The sequence below is a fragment of the Monodon monoceros genome, unplaced genomic scaffold, assembly GCF_005190385.1.
Source record: "Monodon monoceros isolate NGI ecotype Baffin Bay Population unplaced genomic scaffold, NGI_Narwhal_1 Super_Scaffold_13, whole genome shotgun sequence".
NCBI classification, from domain to species: domain Eukaryota; kingdom Metazoa; phylum Chordata; class Mammalia; order Artiodactyla; family Monodontidae; genus Monodon; species Monodon monoceros.
The window spans coordinates 51,388,032-51,410,102 of NW_021703769.1; the positions used below are offsets into that span (position 1 = coordinate 51,388,032).

Below are 22,071 nucleotides of genomic sequence, written 5' to 3' on the forward strand. Positions count from 1 at the left end.
AGGCTCGCTTCCCATACTCCTCCGGGGCCGGGGTGAGCGGCAGAGAGCCTGCCCACATCGCGCAGGGCGGGACTAGGCGGAGCGCGGCGCCCGGGGGCCATGTGGCTGCGTTTCTAGACGGCGCTTGGCAAAGTCTACTAAGTGTTGAGGAAGAGTTGGGGTGAGTTTAGGGCTCCGCCGCAGTTTTAAGTTGAAATTTGGGTGCACCACAGTTCACACAGGAAATGTATGCGGATTCATTGGCGGCCCCTCAGAGCGTACCTGCCTGAAGAGCCGACGGGTAAACGGAGGCGCCAGAGCTGGGGGCAGGGGGTGGCGGGTGAGGGAAGATCTTCCTTCCCGAGACGCTTGCGAGCAGGTTGAGGCCTGGCGGGCCGGGGCCTAGGCGATACCCACCCTCTCCAGGCTGCCAGGTGCAGGCTGTCCGGGCGTGAGGGGAACGTGAAGCCGGAGAGGTTCGCCGCGGGCTGAAGTCTGAGAGACTTTATAAATCTACTAAAGGTTCTAACTTTAACCTGGGGTCATTGGGAGCCAGTAAAGATTTTGTTTGTAAAGGAGGTTCTAGTTGCAATGTAAAAATTGATCTGGAGAGGCAAGCCCGGAGGCCAGGAGGCCCATTAGGAAGCTGCTGTAATGGAGGCGAGAAATGAGCGCGGCCTGAATTAGGAGTTGGAGTGGGGGAAGGGAGAGATATTAAGACGTTTGAATTGCCGTGACCTAATTAGTTGTTAACATTTGTAGGTTTTTAGAAAAAAAAAAGTTATAGGTTTCTGGCTTGAGCATCTGAGTAGAACGTGGTCCTAGTTACTGAAATAATGAACATAGGAGAAAGAGTAGTTTTGGAAGGGAGCTAATACATTTAGCTTTTTTTCCTTAAGATATAATTTACATATTTTAAAATTCACTCTCTTAAAGTGTTGGTTATTAGTATATTCACAAGGTTTTGCAACCATCATCACAATCTAATTCCAGAACATTTTATAACCCCAAATAGAAATCTCTGTACCCCTGAGCAGTTACTCCTCATTCCCCCTTACTCCCTCTGGCAACCACCAATCTACTTTCTGTTTCTATGGATTTGCCTATTCTGTATATTTTATATAAATGGTATCGTGTAAGGTCGGATCTTAACAAACGGCACCGCGAAACAGAGGAAAGCTTCAAGTGAGCTTTATTAGGGAGCGCTCTGGGGCGAGGTTCACTGGTCCGAGAGAAAGGGGCCAGAGAAGTCGCGCCCAGTCCTGGGCGTGGGAGATTTTTATTGGGGTGTAAGGGAAGGGTGGTTTGCGGGTGGGGGGTTGCTGTACAGGGTAATTCCTTATTTGGTGAGAATACAGCAGGGCCAGGTGTTGGTTGGTCTGTTGTGGGGCGTAAGCCCATTTTCCCTTCCCGTCAGCCCCATTGTTTTCTGGGCGGAAAGTTAAGAGTCTCTTGTTGATTCCCAGAACAGGTGAGGTCGTTATGTCGCAATGCCTCTCCTTCCTCTTACTGGTCGATGTTTTCTCTTACCCCCCGGGCCTCCTTTCACCCGGGCCAACGGACCTTACAGTATCGTACAATATGTCTCCTTCTGTCTGGCTTTTACTTAATGTAATGTTTTTATGTAATGTAATGTTTTTGAATGTCATCCATGTAGCATGAATCAATTCTTCAGTTCTATTAATGATAGGGTAATATTCCCCTTTATGGATATACAACATTTTATTTATTCATTTATCAGTTGATGGACATTTGGACTGTTTCCGCGTTTTGGCTATCACAGCTAATGGTCATGTGAACATTCGTGTATGAGTGTTTGTGTTTTTGTTCTCTTGGGTATATACCTAAGACTGATTGCTGGGTCATACAGCATTTAGTTCTGAGTGTTGAGTTTCAAATGCTAATAGGACTTCGAAGAACTTTCTGTGTATGAAGGTGCTAGGAGGTGTTACTTGCTCTCTGGTTTTGGGAACCTAAGTTAGTTTGTAATATGGTTTCCAACTGGATTAGCTAAGTAGACAGTACAAGAGTGGTAGCGGTGGAGTGTCTCACCTGTACCAGTGGGATATTAATTTATAAGAAGTGACTGGGTGAGAACACGGAGAAGCCAGTGCCATTGAAAGAAAAATGTATTACATTTCCAGAGAGAAGAGGGCATGCCATGCCACACAGGGAAGGTTTTGGTCAGGAGGCAGAAGCAGGAATGAGGGGAAAGCCTAGGTTGGAGTCTTATTCACTGAAAAAGGCAAGGCAGGGCAAGGTAAACAGTTTAGGACTAGCTAGTTTGAGTAATTAGGGTGGGCTTTGGGCTACAGGGGTGGTCCCTAGTTGCCTGGTACCTGGCCTGGGATGATTCAGGGCAGGGGCAATATTGACTTCATCTGTGGGAGATAAAGGACTTGATGAGTGCGCATGTGAGAGGCTGCTCCCAAGTAAATTGATTACTATCTTTGGGAATTAGCTAGTCCTGGGAAGGTTAGTCTTTCCCCACCAGCGAGATTTTTAAGATGTCAAAACATCATACAGTACAGTACAAAAAATTGATTAATGCATGGGGACATGGCTGGGATGATGTGAAGGACAGTTGTGAAGGTGATGCATATTTTTCTCTAATTTAGGATTTAAATCTCTTAGAAGCCTGGGGAAGAAAACTGCTCCCTTTCTCCCCTCTGTCACCTGCTCAATCTGGCCATTTTAAGCAAAATGAGTTATTGAAGTGTAGTTTAGAGAGGGGAGTGTTCCTTAAACCTTAGCTTCTCAACTGATTTACCTGTGGAATATTTTAAACTGGAATACTTGGACACCACCCTTAGACCTGCTAAATAAATCTTGGGTAGGGTTCCCAGCCTGTGTCTTTTGAAAGTTTCACAGATGATTCTGATGGTCTGTAAGTTAGAGACTGATGGTCACTACATTTAGCCAATACCTACTGAGCAAATCCTATAGGCTAAATATAAAAGAGATGCCAAAAGCTGAGTGAGGGCTGATTGGAATTTAGAGTTAGACATGATTCCTCCCTTCAAGGAACAAAGTTCTGGGGCAGCTTTCTCTTTGACCCAAGGTGAACCATGGGAGCCCCCTTGACCTGGACCCAATTGTGACTTAGCTCCAGCAGAAGCTCTGAGGTTCACACTCTTCCACTGGAATTACAGGAGTCACCCAGTGTGACTAAGCTGAGGGACAATATCCAAAAACAATGTTATCGAGTCCATGTTATTTCAGTGGGAATACTGCATGTTTGCTCCCCGCCAGCATTTGTGGCAGAACTTCCCTGCCAAAACACTAAAGCCAGGGACATGAAGGAACATTTAATATATTAAAAGGTCGGAATTGTCCTTATGTTTGATAAACTTTACATAGTTTTTCAGAAAGAGAATAGATGCAGAAGTGTGTGGAAAAATTTAGACACAATGTAAAGAGTGTTATTCCAAGTGGAGGCTCTATTTTTCAAGCCCATAGAAGCCCATAGGAGTAGATTTGGGGTCCAGGGGAAACAGGCAAAGGTTGAATATGCTATGATTATCACTTCATTACCCTCCTGGAATATTTTCTTTTTGGAAACTTCTGGCATCTTCCACAGAGTTAATGTTTTAAACAGTTCTGTGGAAGAAGTGAAAGGCCCTTTTCCCAGGTCTGTGGTTTGGTTATAAATTACAAAACCAAAACCTGCCCAGCTGCCTCTTATTTATCTTGGCAGGGGCTGGGGAGAGGGCAGATTGAACAAGGGAAGAGTTGTCTATATTCTCAGTTCTTTGGTCATATAAACTTTTATTTACTGTTGTATAATCCTGTTTCCTACACTGCCAAAATTGTTGAAATCCAGAGGGGAAATGACTGTTTCACATGTCAAAGTGTACAAAAGTCATTCTAGGTTATGCTGCATTTCTGTCTACCACTGCTGCCATTGTGGGATATATACTACTGTTAATTTTGCTAGGTGAGTTTGAGGGGAGATTGCACGCAGACGTACTGACCTCAACTGCAGAACAGCATTCTCCTTAATAAAGTTGATAATTCCACTCATAATTTTGATGTTAAAATTAAGTCATCTTCCACTTAATATTGTTAAGATAGCAGTACTCCCCCCAAGCAATCTACAGATCAGTGTAATACCTGCCAAAATCCCAATAGCCTTTTTTGCAGAAATGGAAAAACTTGAAGTTCATATGAAATTGCAGGGGGTCCTAAATAGCCAATCTTGAAAAAGAACAAAGTTGGAGGATGCACACTTCTGATTTCAAAACTTACTTACAGAGCTACAGTAATCTAGACTGTGCTACTGGCATAAGAATAGACATTCAAATCAGTGGAATAGAATTAAGTGCCCAGAAATAAACCCATACATTCATGGGCAATTGATTTTTCACAAGAATGCCAAGACCATTGGATGGGGAAACAGTAATTTCTTGAACGAATGATGCTGGGACAACAGAATATACACATGCAAAAGAATGAAGTTGGATTCTTACCTCATACCATACATATAGAAAAATTAACTCAAAATGGATCAAAGACCTAAATGTAAGAGTAAAACCATAAAACTCATAGAAGAAAACAGGTAAATCTTCATGACCTTGGATTTGACAATGGTTTCTAGATAGAGCACCAAAAGCACAAGCAAGCAAGAAAAGAATTCAGTAGATAAACTGGACTTCATCAAAATTTAAAGCTTTGGTGCATCAAAGAGGACTGTCAAGAGAGGGGAAAGAAAACCCACAGAATGGGAGGAAACATTTTAAAATCATATATCTTGTAAGGGTCTGTTATCCACAGTATACAAAGAGCTCTTACCACTTAACGACAGAAAGGAAAAACCCAATTAGAAAATGGGCAAAGGAACTTCCCTGGTGGTGCAGTGGTTAAGAATCTGCCTACCGATGCAGGGGACACGGGTTCGATCCCTGGCCCAGGAAGATCCCACATGCCGTGGAGCAACTAAGCCCATGCACCACAACTACTGAGCCTGTGCTCTAGAGCCCGTGAGCCCTAGAACCTGTGCGCCACAACTGCCAAAGCCTGCACGCCTAGAGCCTGTGCTCTGCAACAAGAGAAGCCACCTCAATGAGAAGCCCACCCACCACAACAAAGAGTAGCCCCCGCTCGCAGCAACTAGAGAAAGCCCGTGTGCAGCAGTGAAGACCCAACATAGCCAAAAAATAAAATTTTAAAAAATGATAATCTTAAAAAAAAAAAAAAAGAAAATGGGCAAAGAACTTGAATAGACATTTCTCCAAAGAAGATATATAAATGGCTAACAAGCACATAAAAAGATGCTTAACATCATTAGTCATTAGAGCAATACAAATCAAAACCACCATGAGATACCATCTCTCACCCATTAGGACAACCATTAAAAAAGAAGCCAAAACCCCCAAAACAGAAAATAAGTGTTGGTGAGGATGTGGAGAAATTGGAACCCTCATACATTCCTAGAGGTGCAAAATGGTGCAGCTGCTGTGGAAACCAGTTTGGTGGTTCCTTAACAGGATAAACATAGAATTACCATGTGACCCAGTAATTCTCTTCCTAGGTATTTGCTCAGAAGAGTTGAAAAAAAGGTGTTCAGGACAGAGTGGTGACTTCCAGCCTCCTCACATGTGGAACTAGAAACCAGAAGTCCTGTTGCTGGTAGATAAGAAAGCAACTGACCCTTGTATATTAATCTTTTTTTAAATAAATTTATTTATTTATTTATTTTTGGCTGCGTTGGGTCTTTGTTGCTGCATGCGGGCTTTCTCTAGTTGTGGCAAGTGGGAGCTACTCTGTTGCGGTGCACGGGCATCTCATTGCAGTGGCTTCTCTTGTTGCGGAGCACAGGCTCTAGGCGTGCAGGCTTCAGTAGTTGTGGCTTGTGGGCTCTAGAGTGCAGGCTCAATAGTTGTGGCGCATGGGTTCCAGAGTGCAGGCTCAGTAGTTACTCCGCGGCATGTGGGATCTTCCCGGATCAGGGCTTGAACCTGTGTCCCCTGCATTGGCAGGTGGATTCTTAACCACTGTGCCACCAGGGAAGCCCCTTGTGTATAAATCTTGTATTGTCCAACTTTGACATAGTCATTTATTAGTCCTAGGAGGTTTTTTTTTAATTGATTTGTTGGGATTTTCTACATAGAGAATCATGTCATCTATGTACAAAGACTATTTTATTTCTTCCCTCTCAATCTGTATAACTGTTATCTCTTTTTCTTGTCGTATTACCTAGGACTTCCAGTAATGGGAGTGATAAAAATAAGGCATTCTTAGTAAGAAAGCATTCTGATCTTAGTAAGAAAGCATCTGATTTCTCAGTGTTAAGTATGCTGTTAGCTGAATGGTGTTTCATCGTGATAAAATCTATGTAACATAAAATTTACAATTTTAACTATTTTTAAGTATACAACTCAGTGGCATTAAATGCTTTCACACTGTTGTACAACCATCACCACTATCCACACACTATCCATCTCCAGAACTTTTTCATCATTCCATTCTTTTGGGTACCTAGAAGTGAAGTTGCTAGATCATGGTAATTCTATGTGTAATTTTTTGAGGAATCTCATACTGTTTTCCGCTGTGGCTGCACCATTTTGCATCCCTATCAGCAGTGCACAAGGATTCCAATTTCTCCATATACTCATAAAAACTTGTAATTTTTTTTTAATGATAGCCATTCTAATGGGTGGATAGTGATAGTTCATCACGGCTTTGATTTGCATTTCCCTGCTAATTAATGATAATGAGCATTTTTCATGTGCTTATTGGCCATTTGCATATCTTCTTTGGAGAAATGTCTATTCAAGTCCTTTATCCATTTTTTTTTTCTTTGCCCATTTTTAAATTTGGTTGTTTGGTTTTTGTTGTTTAGTTGTAGGAGTTCTCTATATATTCTCAATACCAGACTGTAATAAGATAAATGATTTCCAGATATTTTCTCCCACTTCATGGTTGTCTTTTCACTTTCCTGATAGTGTCCTTTGATGCACAAAAGTTTTTAATTTTAACAAAGTCCAGTTTACCTATATTTTCTTTTGTTGGTGATTTTGGTGTAATATCCAAGAAATCACTGCCAAATCCAATGTTGTGCAGTTTTACCCTATGTTTGCTTCTAAGAGTTTTATAGTTTTAGCTCTTACATTTAGGCCTTTGTCCATTTTGAGTTATTTTTTGTTATAAAATGAGGCATGGGGCTAAGTTTGTTCTTTTGCATGTGGACATCCAGTTTTCCCAGTACCATTTGTTGAAAACACTGTTCTTTCCCTGTTGAATAGTCTTGGCACTGTTGTTGAAAATCACTTGACCTTATGCAAGTGTTTATTTTGGGGCTCTTTATTATATTGATTTATATGTCATTATGCTAGTATCACACTGTTTTGATTACTGTAGCTTTGTACTAAGTTTCGAAATCAGGAAGTTAGACACACCTTCAACTTTGTCCTACTTTTTCAAGGTAGTTTTGGACATTTGGGGGTCCCTTGAGATTCCATATGAATTTTTAAGACAGGTTTTTCTATTTCTGTGAAAAAAAAAGTCATTGAGGTTTTGATAGGGATTGCTTAAATAGGTAGATAACTTCAGGTAGTACTAACATCTTATTAACAATATTAAGGACTTCCCTGGTGGTGCAGTGGTTAAGAATCTGCCTGCCAATGCAGGGGACACGGGTTCGAGCCCTGGTCCGGGAAGATCCCACATGCCACAGAGCAACTAATCCCGTGTGCCACAACTACTGAGCCTGTGCTCTAGAGCCCACAAGCCACAACTACTGAGCCCGTGCACCTACAGCCTGTGCTCCACAAGAGAAGCCACCACAATGAGAAGCCCGCGCACTACAACAAAGGGTAGCCCCTGCTCGCCGCAACTAGAGGAAGCCCGTGCACAGCAATGAAGACCCAATGCAGCCAAAATAAATAAATAAATTTATTATTATTTTTTAATTAAGTCTTCCAGTCCGTGAATATGAGATGTCTTTCCATGTATTTATATCTTTTTTAAATTCTTTTCAGCAATGATTTGTATCTTTCAGTTTATAAGTCTTTTACCTCCTTGATTAAGTTTATTCCCAAGTATTTTTTAAAATTTATTTATTTTATTTACTTGTTTTTGGCTGCGTTGGGTCTTCGTTGCTGTGTGTGGGCTTTCTCTAGTTATGGAGAGTGGGGGCTACTCTTAGTTGCGGTGCGTGGGCTTCTCATTGTGGTGGCTTCTCTTGTTGCAGAACACAGGCTCTAGGTGCGTGGGCTTCAGTAGTTGTGGCACGTGAGCTCAGTAGTTGTGGCTTGTGGGCTCTAGAGCACGGGCTCAGTAGTTGTGGCGCACGGGCTCAGTTGCTCCGCGGCATGTGGAATCTTCCTGGACCAGGGACCGAACCCATATCTCCTGCCTCGGCAGGCAGATTCTTAACCACTGTGCCATCAGGGAAGTCCCCATATTCCCAAGTATTTTAAATCTTTTTGATGCTATTGTAAACGGGATTGTTTTCTTAATTTCATTTTAGGATTGTTCATTGTTAGTGTATAGAAGTGCAACTGGTCTCTGTTGTTTTGTTTTTCTCTATTACCACTGTATTCTTTATTTCCTTCCTCCAGCTAGCTTTGGGTTTAGTTTGCTTTTCTCATTTCCTTAAGGTGTAAAGTTAGTCTATTGCTTTGATATCTTTCTTTTTTTTTTTAATGAACTTATTTATTTTTGGCTGCGTTGGGTTTTCGTTGCTGTGCACGGGCTTTCTCTAGTTGTGGCGAGCAAGGGACACTCTGTTGCAGTGCACGGGATTCTCATTGCAGTGGCTTCTCTTGTTGCAGAGCACGGGCTCTAGGCGCATGGGCTTCAGTAGTTGTGGCATGCGGGCCCTAGAGTGCGTGGGGCTTCAGTAGTTGCAAGCATGGGCTCAGCAGTTGCAGTGCACAGTCTCTAGCATGCTCGGGCTTCAGTAGTTGTGGTTCACAGGCTGTAGAGCGCAGGCTCAGTAGTTGTGGTGCATGGGCTTAGTTGCTCCTTGGCATGTGGGATCTTCCCAGACCAGGGATCGAACCCGTGTCCCCTTCATTGGCAGGCGGATTCTTAACCACTGCACCACTAGGGAAGTCCATCTGTTCACTTTCCTTCATTCTTTTTTCTTTCTGATCCTCAGACTCAATAATTTCATGTGTCTTCAAGTTCTCTGATTCTTACGTCAGCCTGCTCAAATCTGCTGTTGAACCTCTCTATGAATTTTCTCATTCATTTATTATATTTTTCAGCTCCAGAATTTTGTTTGATTCTTCCTTATAATTTCTCTCTTTGTAGATATTCTCATTTTGTTCATAATATCATTTTCCAGATTTGCTTTCCCTCTTTGTGTTTTCCTTTAGCTCTTTGAGCATATTTAAGACAGCTGTTAGAAAGTCTTTATCTGGTAAATCTGATGTTTGTGCTTCCTCAGGGATAGTTTTTGCCAGTTTATATTGTTCTTTGGATGAACCATGTTATCCTATTTCTTTGTTTGCCTTTTATTGTTTTTGTTGAAAATTAGGTATTTGAAAAAAACAACGACCTTTCCCTGTCCTTGCAGACTGGCTCTGTTGTGCCTGGGCACTCCTTCACTGATTGACTGGACTTGCTTTGAGCATAGGGATCAGCCCAGGTGAAAGCTTAAGGTCATCTCTGAGGGTTTGTTTTGCCTGGGTCTGTGTGTGGCTTTTTTCATTTCCTCTTTATACACAGCTGTTTTTGAATGTCTTATCTTCCCAAGAGTCTCATCTCCAGCTTCTGTTTGTGGCCTTAGGTTATCTATTATATATCTTCACTCATAAGCTCTTGCTCAAGGCATCTCAGAGTCTGAAATCCTTGTAGCCTTCATGATTAGTGCCTGTTGATTTTCTCTGCCTGAGATTCAAGTTAGGTGGACAGAGATCAGTCCTTCAGACAGTCCCAGGACTGGTTAGATCATTGCAAATAAGGTCAGCTCTGCTCCCTCTGATTTGAGGGAGGGAACTGGGAACTGGTCTGCTGCCTCCTCTAGACCAAGACACTGCCATGCCAAGGTGGGTAGGCATTGATTGCACATTCATTTGGCTGCTATAGACGTTTGACTGTTTTCCAGATCTCCTGTAAAGTTAGTTCAGCCAATTTTGGATTGTTTTTTGTTGTCTCTGTTGTCTCTGATGTCACTCCTTACGTGTACATTTTTTGTTTTTGTTTGTTTTTGCAGTGCGCAGGCTGCTCACCATTGTGGCCTCTCCCGCTGCAGAGCACAGGCTCCAGACGCGCAGGCTCAGCGGCCATGGCTCACGGGCCCAGCCGCTCCGCGGGATGTGGGATCTTCCCAGACCGGGCCACGATCCCGTGTCCTCTGCATTGGCAGGCGGACTCTCAACCACTGCACCACCAGGGAAGCCCCTGTTTTTGTTTTTTTAATATTTATTCATTTATTTGGCTGCTCCGGGTCTTCGTTGTGGCATGCAGGATCTTTAGTTGCGGCATGCAAACTCTTAGTTGTGGCATGTGGGATCTAGTTCCCTGACCAGGGATCGAACCCGGGCCCCCTGCATTGGGAGCACGGAGTCTTAGCCCCTGGACCACCAGGGAAGTTCCAACCTGTAGGTTTTTTTGTGCATAATCTTTATCATATTAAGGAAGTTCCTCTCTATTCTTAGTTTGCTGAGTTTTTATGGTTTTTTAAAAAGTATTGAATTTTGTGAAATGCTTTTTTTTAATGTGTGTTGTTATTATCATGTGATTTTTCTTCTTTGGCCTGTCAGTGTGAGAATTTATCTTACTTGATTATTGAATGTTGAGCGAGCCTTTCATACCTGGAGTAAATTCCACTTGGTCATGATATGTAATTCTTTTTATACAGTGTTTGGATTTTATTTTATTTTACTTTTTAAAATTTATTTTTGGCTGCGTTGGGTCTTTGTTGCTGTGCGTGGTCTTTTCTCTAGTTGTGGCGAGCGGGGGCTATTCTTCATTGCGGTGTGCAGGCTTCTCATTGAGGTGGCTTCTCTTGTTGCGGAGCACAGGCTCTAGGTGCACGGGCTTCGGTAGTTGTGGCACGCAGGCTCTAGAGCGCAAGCTCAGTAGTTGTGGTGCATGGGCTTAGTTGCTCCGCGGCATGTGGGATCTTCCCTGACCAGGGATTGAACACGTGTCCCCTGCATTGGCAGGTGGATTTTTAACCACTGCGCCACCAGGGAAGTCCCTGGATTTTAATTGTTTATATTTTGTTGAACGTTTTTGTATCTATGTTCATGAGAGAGATTAATTTGTACTTTCTTTTCTTGTAATGTGTTTTGGTATTAGAGTGATGCTGATGTCACAGAATAAGTTAGCAAGTATTCCCTCTGCTTCTACCTTCTGAAAGAGACGAAAATTGGTATAATTTCTTGTTAAATATTTGGTAGAATTTACCAGTGAACCCATCTGGGACTGATGCTTTCAGTTTTGGAAGGTTATTTGTTCATTTCTTCGGTAGATCTAGGCCTACTCAGATTGTCTCTTTCTGTTTGTGTGAGTTTTGGCAGATTGTGCTTTCAAGGATTGGTTCATTTCCTGTTAAGTCAGTGGTCCCCAACCTTTTTGGCACCAGGGACCAGTTTCGTGGAAGACAGTTTTTCCACGGATGGGGTGGGGAGGGAGGGTTGGTTCAGGTGGTAATACAAGCAATGGGAAGCAATGGGGAGCGATGGGGAGCGGCAGATGAAGCTTCGCTTGCTCGCTAGCCCACCAGCCTGCCTGCCCACCTGCCCGCCCGCCGCTCACCTCCTACTGTGCAGCCCGGTTCCTAACAGGCCGCAGACCGGTACCGGTCCGTGGCCTGGGGGTTGGGGACCCCTGCTCTAAGTTATTACATTTGTGGGCATAGAGTTGTTCATAGTATTCCTTTATTATCTTTTTAATGCCCATGGGATCTGCAGTCATGTCCCCTTTTCATTTTGGATATTAGTAATAATGTGTCCTCTCTCTTTTTTTTCTTAGCTCAGCTAGTGGTTTACTGATGATCTTTTCAAAGAACTATCTTTTGGTTTCTTGATTTTTCTCTATTTCTTGTTTTCAACTTCATTGATTTCTCCTCTAATTTTCATTATTTCTTTTCTTCTGCTTACTTTGGAACTAATATGCTCTTCTTTTTTTAGTTTCCTGAAGTGGATGCTTAGATTATTGAGTTCAGATATTTTTTCTTTTCTAATACATGCATTCAATGCCATTAATTTCCTTCTAAGCACTGTTTTCGCTGCATCTCACAAATTTTGATAAGTTGTATTTTCATTTTCATTTAGTTCAAAACATTTCTTAATTTCTCCTTTGATCTGTGTGTTATTTGGGAATGTGTTATGTAATCTCCAGGTGTTTGGGGATTTTCCAGCTCCTTTTCTGTTACTGATTTCTTATTTAATTCTGTTGTGGACTGAGAGCATACATTGTATGATGTCTGTTCTTTTAAATGTGTTAACATATGTTTTATGGCCCAGAATGTTGTCTATCTTGGTGAATATTCCATGTGAACTTGAGAAGAATGAATATTCTTCTGCATGAAGTAGTCTATAGATATCTATTATATCCAGTTGATTGATGGTTTTGTTGAGTTCAGCTATGTCCTTTTCTGCCTTTTGGATGTGTCCATTTCTGTCATAGGGGTGTTGAAATCTGCAGCTGTAATAGTGGATTCATCTGTCTCTTTTTGCAGTTCTATCAGTTTTTCCTTCATGTATTTTGAAGCTCTGTTATTAGGTACATACATATTAAGGATTATTATGTCTTCTTGAAGAGTTGGCCCATTTATTATTATGTAATGCCCCTCTTTTTTAAAAAATAAATTTATTTATTTATTTTTGGCTGTGTTAGGTCTTCTTCGTTGCTGTGTGCAGGCTTTCTCTAGTTGCGGCGAGCAGGGGCTACTCTTCGTTGTGGTGCACGGGCTTCTCACTGCAGTGGCTTCTCTTGTTGCGGAGCACAGGCTCTAGGCACGTGGGCTTCAGTAGTTGTGGCACATGGGCTTAGTTGCTCCACGGCATGTGGCATCTTCCCGGACCCGGGCTCGAACCTGTATTCCCTCCATTGGTAGGCGGATTCTTAACCACTGCACCACCATGGAAGTCCTGAGTTGTGTGATCTTTTTCAGTGTTGATCTGATGTTCATCCCATACTGTGTGTTTTTGCATTTCAGATATTTATACCATCTCTAGAAGTTCCATTTAGGTCTTTTTAAAGCTTCTATTTCTCATTATGCTCATGTTTCCCTCTACTTTCCTGAATTTATGAAGCATGTTTATAATATCTGTTTTATTGTCCTTGTCTGATAATTCCTTTATATCTGTCACTTCTAGGTCAGTTGCTATTGATTGCTTTTTCTTATGGTCATAAGTCATATTTTCTTCTTTTTCACATGCCTGGTATAGCAGTTGTCAATCCACCCTTCATCGCCGGCTTGTGATGCTGGAACATTCCTCCCTTGCCAGCTAGCCTGATACTAACCTTTGTCAGTGGAGGGCGCTGGAGGAGAAAGGGCCTGTCATTCTGGTTCTTTGTGCTTTGCTCATTCCTGTTTTGTGACATTAGCTCACCCCCGGTGAATTTCTGTGGCACCTTCTTAGGCAGCTTCCTAGCTGCAAATTCAGCAGCACTGGCCTGGGTGCCAGCGATGAGGCTCTTTATATATTTGGAAGGGGGTAGGCACTTGCATGGAACCCAGGCAAGTTCCATGGGTACCCCAGCTGGCCTCCTGGCAGCTCTCTAGTGAGTTCATCAGCACCTCCACCCTGGTGACTTCCTAGCACTCTCTGCAGACAGCTTCCCAGCTAATTCTGTTGGCACCCTCTCAGGTGGCTTTCAGTTCCCAGCCTTGGCCTGGGACAGCCCAGTAAACTTCACCATCCAGTGAGCTGTGATCTCGCAGCTCTGAGTCGTTCTCTTGTATACTTCCCTTCACCCTAGGGTATTCTGTAGGGTTCTCTTTTGGTTCCTTTTAGTTAATTCCCTATAAATAGTTAATTCTTTATAATAAACTTCCCTTGTTTAAAATACCATGTGGTATCTGTCCCCTGGCTGTACCCTGATCGATAGACCTGGCAATTTCCTTATTGGCTACTAGACATTGTAAATTTATGTTGTTGGTTGCTGGGTTTTGTTGTATTCCTTCAAGTAGTATTAATCTTGGTATGGCACCCAGTTAAGTTCCTTGGCATCAGTTGATCCTTTAGAGGATTGTTCCCGAGCTGAGTTAGGGTAGTCCAGAGCTGCCTTTGGTCTACAGCTAATTTAGCCTCATTACTAGGAGTGATGCCCTTCTGAGGATTCTACCCAATACCCTGTGAATGAGGAAGTCTTTCCATGGTGGCTTTTGGGAACACAGTTTATTCCTTCCTGTGTGAGCTCTGGGGATTGTTCTGTCTGCTCCTTTCCAGGGGTTCTTGCCCCAGCCTCCTCACATAGTTTTTCTTACACAGGTACAGATTTGTCCTTAGCTGAAGACACGAGGGAATCCTCTTTGGATCCTGGAGCTCTGCTTTCTGTACAGCCCCCTGCTCCCCAACATTTTGCTGTACACATTCTAGCCACCTGGGCCTCCCTGACCTCCTCAGTGTCTCGTGCACTCAGGAGACAGCCAGGTCTGAGTTTCCCTTCCCTGCACTGTAGCCTAGAAACTGCCTCAGCTATGGCTGGTCAGTCATAGGGCCCAGAGTTCCCTGGCGGTCCAGTGGTTAGGACTTGGCGCTTTCATTGCTGTGGGCCCAGGTTCAGTCCTGGTCGGGGAACTAAGATCCCACAAGCCGCACGGTGCAACACCGCCCCCCACCCCCCTGCCACAAACACACAAAAATCATAGGGCCTAGTGTGTTGGTGTCCCTTCTCCCTGGGATCACTGTCCTGTACTTATCCAGTGACTGAAAACCATCACATCATCTCTTGTCCAGCTTTCTTGTTGTTTAGGGCCCCTGTTACTCCATCTTGAATGAGTGAATAAACACACAAACGAATGAAACAGCCTGATGAAATTTCAGGACAAGTTGGTACCCTGTAGCTAAGTTGACTGACATTATTAACGCTCCCTTTTTTCTTCTTTTTAAACCAGTCACGTGTGAATGGGAGCAGCAAGATGGCACAGGCTGTGAGGGAGTGACATGGTGGCAGTCTGGAGTTGGCTCCCCAGCAAATTTGCATTTTACCAGCTTTCTGCACTGTGTCATTTGTGGGCTGAGGCACCTGCGAAGATCACTGCCTCCTCACAGGAGCTCAAGTGAGGAAACAGCCAATCACCAATGCATTTGCATAGGCCTCCTCTATGGCCTGCTACAACTTCAGCAGTCTTTGGACGATGGGGAGCCAGACCGACAAGGCACCTGCCTCAGGCCACTCTGGCCGAGGACCAGGTGGGAGGGCGCTGGACTGGGCTCATTCCTGGCATCCTGAGGTCATTGCTGCTTCTGCCTGAGGCCCTGTCCCTTGACTGGCGGCTGTGCTTTTATGCAGGCCCTGGGGAAGAGAGTCTGGAAAGCCAGCCTCACAGGTAAGTGGACGTGTTTTCTAAGCTGGTATAGAAGTGGGGTGAGATCCAGTGCCATTCCCCAGAGCCCAACGATTCCTGAGGAGGCAGAGGTCTCTGCGGCTGCCTTTCCTGTTCTCCTGGGGGCACATTCTCTTCTAGTAGCTGGGAATCTACATGCCTCAGGCCCCCTCACTGGGGCAGTGTCTGGACCTTTGGGTAGAGAAGTGGGGGCAGGGCCCTATGTCTGCCCACATTTGGCAGGCCCTTTGGGGAGCCCTCACTCTGGTGGGGGGCCTGGGCAGGACAAGCGCAGCACCCTTCCCTCACAGCAGGCCCGATGAGGTGACTGCCCTGGAGGCTGGGTAGGGGGAAGCTGAGGTGCGGGGGAAGAATGGTTCAGTGGGAGCCTTTCTCCTCACATGCCTGAGCCCCCCCCACAGGCTCTCACTGCACGTGTCCCCACCCCCAAGAGAAACTGAGTTATAGGAACATTACAGCTCACAGCTTCCCATGGTAGTGGGGGGCAGGGAGAAGTACCCAGGGGAGCTCAGGGACTGTGGTCTTCTCCTCACTGGTGGGGCCACATTGCTCAATGTCCTATACTCTGAGGTCCAGAGATGCTTAGATAATGGAGGGTGAGCAGAGGCTGATGACTAGTAGGCACGGTGACCAGGGGAGGTGGGGAAGACATGGTACCAGCCTTCCCTAGCTGCTCATCCAGGAAGGAGTAGGCAGAGTTGGAAAGACACACTGCACTTGGGACTCAGGTCTGAGGGTCTGTGGTGAGAGCTGTGGTGGCTACTGCATCGTGGGGCTGTACCATACACGGGCATCGACCCCTGGGGCCATAGGTCCTTGTGAGAGTCCTGCTGGGCTCCGGCTCAGGCATGGGCAGCCCCCTCCTCTCCATGGAGATGGACCCGTACCACCTCCTTCCTCTCTAGAGTCAATCCTCAGCCTTTGCCTGGGACTTCCATGACAGGGCAGAGTTGTTCTGAGCTCTCTGCTATCTGGCTGCGCTTTACCTGAGTATCGTTCTGACAGCCACTTACCCCACGGGAAGCCTCCTTCCCCTCTGCTCCCCTCCTGTTAGGAGCTGTAACTTTGGTGCTCCCTTATCACTCTTGGTTACGTGTCTCCATCCCACCAGGATTTGGGATGTGGAGGCTGAGGAGCCTGGGCCAGTGGCAGAAGCCTGTTCCTTTACTTAGTCATCAGGGAGGACCAAGTCGGGCTCCTCTTGTGTGAGATGCTCACACTTAAATGGGCACAACCAGAGCAGCTGAAAAGGTTGGAGCATCTAAAGACATTATTCTGCCAAGAAAGTCCCTGCCTGACATTCATCTTTTCATTCAGCAAGTAGTTGGTGAGCACCTGCTATGGGTCAGGCCTTGTTTAGGTGCTGCTACATAAGCCCCAGCTCTTGTGGGACTTATGTCCAGTGGGATGAGACTGACCATACATTGTATGTTAGATGTGATTGTTGGGCAAGAAAAAATAAGCAGGGTAAAGGAGATAGAACAGTGGGACAAAACCTGCTACTAAGTAGGATGCTATGGTAGGGTGACATCTGGGCAGAGGCTCAAGTCAAGGGAGGGACAAACCATGTAGCCATCTGGAGGCAGAGTGCTCAGGTAGAACAGTGCAAAGGCCCTGAGGCAGGATCCCCTTTGGGAAACATTGTTGAAACTGTCAATGTGAAATAAACTATAGTGTCTATAGATAAGCCACGTGGCTGGTTCTGGGCAGGAAGCACAGCAGGTACTTACAGTTCTCAGAAACCAGCATTGCCCATCTGGCTAAGGGTGCAGAGTCCCCAGAAAGGAAACAGGCCTGGAGCTGGCAGTCTGCAGGCCCCAAGGCTTCTTCTCTAGGAGTGAGGTAGTAAACCTGAGCTGAGGACAGATGCTCCATTCTCTGAGGAGCTGTAGAACAAGTTTATGGAATATAGAATTGCTATGTCCTGGCACTATGCCATCTTCACTTTTAGGAGTGGGCTGATGAGAACAAATGCTGTGGATTTCAGACAGGATATGGAGATCTTCAGTCCTAGAGACTCTTGGTCGGGCAGGAAGGGATGGTCTGTTTCCCTTCTGGCCGCCTCTTATCGGGTGGAATACCTCTGCACAGGACATTTATAGCTCAGAGATGTCCACACGGCCTGCTAGTTGGACCAGCTTGCCTAGTTATCAACCATATCCTGTCCAGCGCTCTGCTTCAATGACTCATTCCAGGTAATGAAAACAGACTGCTTCTGGCAATGGAGTAGCTTATGGCAGACCAGTGCCTGACGAGGACTCAAGGAACTGACCATAATTCAGAAAGCATCTGCTTGTAGGACTGGAGCACTACCCCAGCACCCGCAACTCAGAGGGGAGCTTGAAGAGGTGAGTCCTATTTCCTGCACTGGCTTCTCCCTTTGGGGCTGGGCAGGAGCAGCTGCTCAGAGGCAGAGAAGCCAGAGGAGCTCCGCATAACCTTGCGGGACTGGGGAGACAGCTGGGGGTTTGGGCCTGCTGAGGCAGTGGGACCTGAGGGCCAAGATCCCTGAGAGGAAGGAGGCCAGAGAAGCAGAAAGTGGCTAAAAAAGCACAGCTGGGGCTTCCCTGGTGGCGCAGTGGTTGAGAGTCTGCCTGCCGATGCAGGGGACACGGGTTCGTGCCCCGGTCTGGGAAGATCCCACATGCCGCGGAGCGGCTGGGCCCGTGAGCCATGGCCGCTGAGCCTGCGCGCCCGGAGCCTGTGCTCCGCAACAGGAGAGGCCACAACAGTGAGAGGCCCGCATACCGCAAAAAAAAAAAAAAACAAAAACAAACAAACAAAAAAAAAGCACAGCTGGCTTTTTGGCAGTTTCATGATGCTAGGGAAGAGTTCAGAGCCTGCCAAGGAGGAATGGCCCTAAGAAATACCAGGCTCTCGGCTTGGACCATTGGGGACCACAGGTAGATTGGACTTTACAAGGACTGTGGAATGAGTTTAGCGTTAGCTGAGCCCTGGAGTGGCTTGAGGTGGCCTTCCCCTCTGCTGCCCACCCTGGAGGGAGACACCATCCTGATCCTCAACCATCTGTCACACACAGTGCCTGACACTCTGTCAAGTTACTAGGTACACTGAGAAACAGGATGGGGGGAGTGGGGGGGAAGAGTGACAGACCCACAGGAGATAAGATATTGGAGTTAGCAGACATGGACTTTAAAATAACTGACTAACATATTGAAATAGGTGAGGTGGAGAGTTTCACAGAGAATTAGAATTCATAAAAGATTAAGTGAAAATTCAAAGTGCAATAACTGAAATTTAAAATTCAGTAGGTGGATTTAAAAGTAGATGAGAGACAGCTGAAGAAAGGACTAGTGAACTGGAAGATAGATCAATAGAAAATATCTCTGCAAACCCCACCATGACCAGCTCGCACTATCCTGTGAGCTTCCTTGTCCTGGGCCCTCTGAGCCCTTCTGTAAACCCGTTGGGCAGTGGCAGGGGGGCCTGCTGAGGAGGTTCTTTGTGCTTGGGAGAGACTGAGGGGGCTTGGGAATTTGGGGATCGCTCTCCATTGCAGCCTTGTTGGAAACATTACCAGCATATTGGCAGTCTAGTCATTGAGCTCCATGACTCTAGTGAAATCTTTAAGGGTCTCAGGCAACAGGAACTTTGTGCTCATGGGCTCAGGCTAAAGGTATGCTAATCTCTCCAACATAAACCTTAGAAAATGCCTTTGGTGGGACAGGGAACCAAGGGAGGCTTGTCTGTGATTTGCAAGGGGTGTGCACATTGCTGCTCAGGCTCGTGGACCATGGAACCCAAGTGCTGCCTGTTCCACTGACATGGGGCACTGGCGTAACTGGGGGTGAGGGAGCAGGGTCGGGGCTGTGCTGAGCTTGACCTTGAAACTGTTGTGGATTGTAGCAGTTCACACGCATGTTCTGAGAAATTTTCCATCCTGGGTTAATGACTTCCTTATAATGAACAGAAATAAATTCAAGAGGGATGGTGAGCTAAGGTGGGGTCATGGGCCAAGGCCAGTGGCTGGGCTGAGAGAGATGACTGCTGACCTGCACAGGCTGTCTAACATGGATTAAAGCAATGTCACAGCAAAGACATTGGCCTTTTATCTCAAGTAAAAGATGGAAGCCCCTTTGTCCTCTAAAATGCTCTGTCTTGGGGCCAGCGAAAACCGCTTTTGAGGGGAGAGGAGGAATCCAGGTCAAATCTGGGTGAGGGAGGACACAAGAGCCACTGGCTACTGGGAGCTTCTGGTCAGCCCAGACCAAGTGTCCAGAAGCAACTTGGACACCCTGCAGTGTCTCCTGTGCTTCAGGAGAGGAAACCATGTTGGGTTCTCTCTGGAAGGTCCATGAGGAAGGGACGTTCTCTCACATGGGAGGTTGCGGGACAGGAGGTGAGGAACAGGTGAGCACAGAGCCTTCTACCTTCCAGGCATTGTTTTAGGCCTGGTCAGTTTCATGGACAAGATAGACAAGGTCCCTGCTCCTGTGCAGATTGTGTTCTAGTCCAGAGGCCGCCTTCAACCGGTGTAAGCAAGTAAGAGCAAACACTAAAACAAGGAAAACAAGTGATAAGGGTCATGGAAAAGATGACATTGGGACCACGCTGGTGGCAGGGTTGGGTTGGGGAGAGGGCAGCCTCCCTGAAGAGGTGATGGTGAGCTGAACTGGAATGACAGGGTGGGTAGCTCTGCGTGCAGAGCGGCACCCTGAGCTGGCATTGCACAAGTCCTGGTAGGCCCTGGCTTTCCTCATAAGGACAATGAGAAACCGATGATAGATTTTTAAAAAAAATTATTTGTTTGTTTGGCTGCATTGGGTCTTAGCTGTGGCACACAGGAACTTCATTGCGGCATGTGGGATCTAGCTCCCTGACCAGGGATCGAACCCAGGCCCCTTGCATTGAGAGCATGGAGTCTTAGCCACTGGACCACCAGGGAAGTCCCCCGATGACAGATTTTAAGCAGGAGAAAAAGGTGATCTGATTGCACATTTACAAGATGTGCTGCATGCTGTGTGTTTACTGGGATTGTGGCGAGAGTTTCTGGGAGCAGGGAGACCAATGGGCGGATTTGCTTGTGTTCAGCAAAGGACAGGTGTCGCAGCTGCAAAGCCAGAGGGGACTGTAGACTCAGGATGCATTTGGGGTGGGGCTGAGAGAAAACAGGGACCCAAATGAGCCTCAGGTATCTGAGCATCTGGGTGGAGGCAGGGCCATAGTGGGAGGGGGGCATACCCACTGTGTATGTCAGATCTAGAAGTTCCCAAACTCGCAGTTCAGAGCACTTCTAGTTAAGGTTCAGTAATTATTTTAAGGGACTTATAGGCCAAAAGAAGTACCTAACAGTTCCATTTTTAAATACATAAGTCCAAACAAGTTATGTATTGACATCCTAGCAACTTACAGTAGATATTTGGAAAATAATGTAAACTTAAAATTTTTTTCATTTCATTTTTAAGTAACTGTAATTATTTATGGGTGGAACGTGTGCCTATCGGCTCTTCTTGAATCTTGGAATCAGATTGGACACTGCCACCCTTGTTGCTTTTTCCACATTGATTCTTACACAGTAATTGTTTTTTCAATAACTGCCAGAAACGTAGCTTTGCAGACATGAAATAGTGGAAAGGAGTGTAGCAAGATATGATGTTGAAACCATGAAGTGTTCAGAGATGTTTAGTATCACCATTTTCCTCAAAAGTAAAAGGCATCCTGCTGTGCCTGCAAGTTCACTGTGGGCTGGGGGTTCTTCAGTGCATTGTTTAGAAACTGCAGCTCTGTGCCCTTCCCTTTTCCCTCTGGGTCTGTGGACGTCCTCTCTCCTGGGCCACATGTTGGTGTGCAAGTCCCCCACCACCACCCCCAGCAATTCTTTGGGATGGCTCACTGGGTCTTGTGGCACTCACTGTTGCCCTCACAGCCCAACAGCCTGCACATGGCAAATGTCCCTTTGAAGCTATCGTGTTCCCAGCTTCAGTGCTTAGAGGATTTTCTCTTTATCCTTTGATTTTATTTTTTATAAATTTATTTATTTATTTATGGCTGAGTTGGGTCTTTGTTGCTGTGCGCGGGCTTTCTCTAGTTGCAGCTAATGGAGGATACTCTTTGTTGTGGTGTGCGGACTTCTCATTGTGGTGGCTTCTCTTGTTGCGGAGCATGGGCTCTAGGCGTGTGAGCTTCAGTAGTTGTGGCTTGCGGGCCCTAGAGCACAGGCTCAGTAGTTGTGGTGCACAGGCTTAGTTGCTCCGTGGCATGTGGAATCTTCCTGAACCAGGGCTCAAACCCGTGTCGCCTGCATTGGCAGGCGGATTCTTAACCACTGCGCCACCAGGGAAGCCCTATTCTTTGATTTAAAACGCCTCAGAACTCAAGACCTGACCCCGACTTAATTACTTCAGTGTGATGCGTCATTTCCCCTTCCTGTATCTGAACAGGTTTAGTTTAACTAAAGAGTGTGGCAGACTCTCGGGGTTGATGTAAAAATAGCTCACCCTGATCAGAGAAAGCGGTCTGCTGTCTGCACCCATTTCCCTGCTAATGTGACGTTGAAAAATGCCAGCAACACTGGGCTTCCTCCCTTCCCTGGCACCCATTCTGTCTCCACTGTGGAGCCTGGCACGGGAGGAGTGTACCCCTGACTCTGCCATTGG

At 45.7% G+C, this 22,071-nt stretch overlaps 1 protein-coding gene across 2 annotated transcripts in view; it reads left to right on the top strand.

The window, feature by feature from the left end:
* The first annotated feature begins 41 nt into the window (after positions 1 to 41).
* The window catches only part of DNASE1 (deoxyribonuclease 1), a 30,183-nt gene continuing 8,153 nt past the window's right edge, over positions 42 to 22,071 (top strand). The window contains exons 1-3 of one of the 2 annotated variants that reach the window (XM_029220288.1): positions 42 to 160; positions 15,002 to 15,436; positions 17,650 to 17,802. The gene's annotated coding sequence lies outside the window, so the exon portion shown is untranslated. Of the gene's footprint in view, positions 161 to 12,922; positions 15,437 to 17,649; positions 17,803 to 22,071 lie in introns of those variants that run through there. The other variant, XM_029220289.1, reaches the window with a different exon arrangement.